The following is a 6024-nucleotide window of genomic DNA, read 5'->3' as shown; positions in this document are numbered from 1 at the left end:
GCATTTTAGTGTTTTTTGTTTGATTTAAATAATAAAACGTTTTCATACATCCTTTTTGTAGCTTATTTGAGCTCAAATCACAATCAAACCAAATTCTCAGCCACTAGCCCACTACTGTTGATCCGTTGGTCTTTACCAAACTCTTGTTCACAAATCATACCTTGCACAGATCCTGCTCAGAAAATTCCATTGTCATGGATAAGTTTTATATTTCAAAATGTGAAACTTTCATGTATCTAGTTCTAGATTCATTGCACAATTCTCATTGGTCGGGCCAGTTTACTGGTCAGTCGAGCACAATACCATTGTAGTTTTGCCACTGGGCAGGTGGCAAGTGCTGCTTGATCATACTAGGTGCCAAAAGTCATTCAACAAGCTCAAAATGTGCCACAACACTGAGCTTGTAGATCTTCCCCTTAAGTACATTCTGCTCACTTTAGCTATATGCTTTGAATCTGCAAGTTTGGGACATATGAGCTTTCCACCTGATGTGCAGAAACGGGTAATTCACTGTTTGCATGTGCTTGAACTTTCTTTTTTCCTGTATAGTTGAGGTGCTTTGGGGCAGTTTTTATATATATTTCACTTTAAGATCTCTTTGAAATTGGTCACAAGTCCATACTTACACTGCATCACATTAAATGTCCAATCTACAAGATCCCATGGGAGCTTGTAAATCGGCTATTTTCGAATGACCAATGTACTATATTGGGCTTGTTCATAGGCCTGGCTGTACGAGCGAGGCCTGATGCTGCCCCCATGTGGGGACAATGGTTTCATGTACCCAAAAGAGACTGAAAACAAAGCCCCAACCATTTAATTTGGTTTTAAAAGCTTTATATGAAAGGCTATACAAACGTATCAAGCTTGCTACCCTTACTAACACATTTGCCTTACACTCTGTGGGACGAACCATGACGACATGGATAAAAATAGATGGGATAAATTAAATGTATAGGGAATTACATTAAGCCTAAAGTTGTGATTCTAAAAAGAAATGTGATTACATTTAATGATGCATAATAGGCTAGACTGTACATGCAAACTGCAGAACTCATAATTAAATGTTTGCACTTTTATTGTATTGCTGTGACAGCTAGTATGAAGCTCAATGGAGTGGAAATAAAGCTTAAATTATTATAAGAACCTTTTATTGGGCAGTTCACACACCACCATATAATCTATTTAGGACAAGGTTATCAAATCAGAAACAAAGTGCACACCAGCCATTTTGGAAAGAACTCCTACTCCTACTTCCAGGCCCCTTCCCTACTTCCTTCATAGGTGTTACGGAGTGATTAAGGCTTGATCTGTTTCTTTGGTCTATAGACCTAGTGTTTCTCAAACATTTTAATTTCAAGGAACCCCATGAATCTGAATGTGTACATATGGAACCAAATGGACCCTTATCTTTATGGATCCATTTGGTTCCATCTGTACACTCTCAGAGTTACACACCGGTATGGGGCCATTTGCAACCCACTGGGTGTAAGCACACTTGGGCTTCCATGCGTGGAATGCGTCTCTTCCTGGTTTTTAGAAAGCTGGTGGTTGGAAATTCAGCTCTACCTAAGCGGCAGAATGCCGCGTCGGCCAGATTCCCGGAAACACTTGCTCCCGCGGCAAATGGAAGCTGTGTGCAAGCTTCATTTTCCATCCACCAGCTGTCTAAAAACCAGGAAGAGTGTGCCTGCGCTGACTCGAGGACACTAGTGCAGCAGTGTGTTTCCAGTGAGCCAACACATACAATAGAGCGCCGTGGTACGTCCCCATTTCATGACGACTTATATTAGGGGAAATAGCCAATAATGCACAAAATAACACCTGGACCTCTTTGGTGGGGACATAACTACAAATAAAGGTAAGAAAGCCTTCTAGCATGGAATTCTCCTTTAACACATTGGATCCGTATGAGGAGTATACCTGTCCTATAAATGAACACCGAGACACCGAGCAGACAGCAGGATGAAGATGGTACTGTGGCTGAGTGTGACCTCAGTGTGTAGCATCATATACTCTTGTTTCCTAACACTTGTTTTGTGATTTATTTGATGCCTTGGAAAAAATTCAGACTCTTTAAGGAAGTGTGTAATATAGTATAGTTAGTCTAACTGGGTCATGGTTTACCTTGTTTGAGTAGATTGTCCAATTACTGTGGGTGGGTCTGGTATATAAGGGAGGCTGGAAATGTTGAGGGGATAATTGCTCAGCTGGCTTGAGACAGCAAAGAGACAACAGGGAGAGCTGCCAGGGTCTTCATGGAAGACCCCCCCCCCCCCCCCCCCAAAAGCAGTGGCTCTCAAATTCCCCCAACCCCCCCCCCCCCCCCCTCTCTCCTAATGCCCCCCATGTGTACTCTGTGACCGTCACGCTCATATTTGATATTGTTTCTCTTCAGCTCTCCAGGTTCAACCAACACCAGGTAAACAAAGATGAAACAACAAGTTACAACACTCTCTCAAAGTTAAATTAACTCTGAATTAACAGTGTCGAGAAAAACAAATCATAACACACACACTGCACGTGGGGGTCTTTGGGCGTCCTTGAAATTACTGTAGGCCTATAGCCTATAAAAAAAGTTGATAAAATAACGGAGCTCTGTTGCGTCGTTACTCGTAACCTATCGCTAGGGGTCACTGTTGTGCAGGTCATATTCCAACCAGGAAGCGCTAGATAGTGGAAACAAACTATCGCACCCAAACCAAGTGATTTCCAGTTCCACACACACACACACGCACGCACGCTGGCGGCACACTCACTCACAAACGCATAACATACAGCAGCAGGTCGCGACGTATCTGACAAGCCGTCAACTCCAGCAGCAAGAGAAGGGTTTCTTCTTCTGTACGTGGTGGGGAGTGTCCTGTCCGAGACGGAGAGCCCTTACTACGGGAACAAACGAGCAGTCACCGACCGCATTTATGAACAATCAGCTGTGATTATTGATCTTTGGCTCTGCTTTTCTTTCCCCCCTCTGCGGCTACAAGTGCCACTTTGAGGGACAGGATCTGCGTGTTTGGAGTCAGTCTGGAGAGTAAACAGCTAAAAGGTTTTTTCCAGTCAGTCTCTCCTCTTGTCACCTTCAGCATGGCTACTACTACCTGCACCAGGTTCACCGATGAATACCAGCTGTACGAGGAGCTGGGCAAGTAAGTGTTCAATGTGGGAGTCAATCATTGCCAATGGACTTATTCGTATTGTTACGGACAAATTTCCGTGAGGTTGTGTAGTTATAATGTTCAAGCAGCACCAATGTGTTTTCGTCATGTAAAATTTGAGGGTGATCATTATTTTCATTTTTCAAAACAACCCAAACCGCGGGAACCTTTTTTCCCCACTTAAAATGCTATTTCATAAATGAGGAAAATCTTATGCAAACCCCTTGTAGGCTAAGCTTGGAGATCTGCTATTTCCACTGGCTACTTTTGACAATTTCTTGTCATTTTTTAATTGATTTTTTTTTTAAATGATCATTTTCACCCTGGATTTTTCATCTGGATGGGTGACATTCATGACCGCACCTTTCTTTCAACAGACCTGGATTTGTACTGTAGCCTATGTTAAATAAAAAAATCACACCAGTGTGAAGTGAGGGGCGCTAATATTAAAGTCTAACTCATGTTGATTAGGTGATGTAATAGTGATGTAAAACAAACGTTGACAAAACAAACATTACATTATCTTTATTGTTAATGGCATTTAATGTTTGTGTTAGGGATAAGATGACATTGAACTAAAAACAAACATTAAACCTGCAGCAAAAAGCAGCAGCCTTGCTCTTACATTTGAATTACTGTGTAGCTCTGGTCCATAGCCCTACTACTTAATGTGGAACGTTGACACAGAAGGTCAGCACAGCAGTGTAGCATAGAGAGGAATATTCGAGTTGTTTTGCAACCCTTTCCACTCTGACTAGAGCCAACCTTAGGGAGGATAGTTGACATTCCACAGTGCTCTGTGTGTGTGTGTGTGTGTGTGTGTGTGTGTGTGTGTGTGTGTGTGTGTGTGTGTGTGTGTGTGTTGGAAATTATACATTAGGAATGATGGTCTTCTAGAATCTAGATCAGTGGTCACTGGTCCCCAAACCTTTTAGCTCAAGACGCCAAAACAGAAATAGATGTTTGCCTATAGGACACAATCCAGTTAAAATAGCTGCGGTGCGAGCTTGTATAGATCTGCTAGTTTCACTAGGCTACTTCTATAGTTTCTTCAGCCTAATTGGGAATTGAATTGTAACCAAATATTAGCCACAATTTGCAACACTAGATTTTTGAGGGGCCTGGCTTTGAGGGTTTGTGTAAACACAAACATTCGCTGATGATTGGCTGATCACCCCATAGCGATTTGATTGGCTGAGCAAAGTATTGCTTGTTCCCAGACATAAGCATCAAGAGGGTTTTTACTTTTTAGACGGCTGGTTGGTGTAAATGACACTTTTTGTTGCTGACGCAAGTTGAAGCCTTTCCCTCCACTAGCTGTCTAAAAACCCGGAAGAGAGACCTGAACTAGGGGCTTTCTTGACACTTATGTCTTGATGTACCCATTGAGGATGAAAGTGAGGGCAGAAAAGTGAAGACGGAAATGTGATTGGCCGGAATTACATTTGTGTTGATTTGATTGGCGTAGCACAAAATGTGATGTATGATGATAAGAGCACCCCTCACTTCACACATGTGTGATTTTTTTTGTTGATAAACAGCTTTTGTCCCCACATGTCTCAAGATTTGCCATTGACAATGAAAGGAGAATTCAGGTCAAATGTCTACTAAATCTTGTCCCGACTCCCCACACGTCTCAAGATTTGCCAATGACAATGAAAGGGTAATTCAGGTCAAATGTCTGCTAAATATGACATAAATTAAACATCAAAACATTAAACGCCATTGACTTTGAAAATGTAAATATGTAAACGACCAAATCAGCTAACCAATCACAGGCAACAGGTTGAGGCCAGTATGAGATGATTCATGATGATGTACGATGATAAGAGCGCACCTCACTTCACACGTGTGTGATTTTTAATAATGGGTTGAATCTAGAATTGCAATATACCCTCCATTGACAGCCCATTGATCCAAATAGAAATGTCTGCTCTTCTTGTATTAAATTACGTTAAACTCACCAACATTGCAGCTATAGGGGAATCTTGAATTATCCTCTTTCGATCTGCAAAGCGTTTGTTTCATAAAAGTCCATCGTAGACATGATATGAGCTTTCTTTCTAGCTACTTTCTGCTAAGAAATTTCCTGACGTGATTATGCGCTCGTCGGAGGATGCTGAACGTACCACCTGTTTCGAATTTGAACATAATGCACAAATGAATTGTGTTTCTGTCATATGAACATTGGAACATTATGAATAGAAATTGTATTTGTTTAGCTTTTTATGATTATCTCAAATAAGTACTTGTCCCACAGGGGTGCATTCTCAGTGGTGAAGCGCTGTATGAAAATCTCCACCAGCCATGAGTACGCTGCCAAAGTCATCAACACCAAGAAACTGTCTGCCAGGGGTGAGTGTCTGTGTATGTGTGGATGATGCTGCCATGACAAGCTTGTTCTGGTTCAATCTCCGCTCTTACATTGTTCTCTGCTAATGTGCTGAACTAATGTATAGCAGAGCCTGAATGTCAATATCAAATTTAATATTCACACTTTTTTATTAAATCCAATGTTCTCAAGCTATTCTTGGTCTCAAACTATGGTTGTCATGTCTAAGCTGCCGTCAGACTGGGATGAACTTGTTTGCTGTACTATAGCCTATTGATTGAGTGTGTTCCCCAAAACTATTCCCCTCGGAAACCTGGGGCGTCAACTCGATTTGGAATTCTATGTCGGAGCAAAAATAACATGGTTTCGTCGACCTGGATATGGATATTAGTAGTAGGTGATCTCTGGAGTAGGGATGCTGTGCTGTTGAATCAAATAACGGTCTCTGTCTGTCTCTCTCTCTCTCAACTCAAGTTTTCAAGAGTTCCTACAATCATGTTTTCGGCTTGACAGTCCTCCAAAAACTGTTGGAAA

The sequence above is a fragment of the Protomyctophum bolini genome (assembly GCF_963924005.1).
Source record: "Protomyctophum bolini genome assembly, chromosome: 15".
Taxonomy (NCBI): domain Eukaryota; kingdom Metazoa; phylum Chordata; class Actinopteri; order Myctophiformes; family Myctophidae; genus Protomyctophum; species Protomyctophum bolini.
This window is presented reverse-complemented; position numbering follows the sequence as displayed.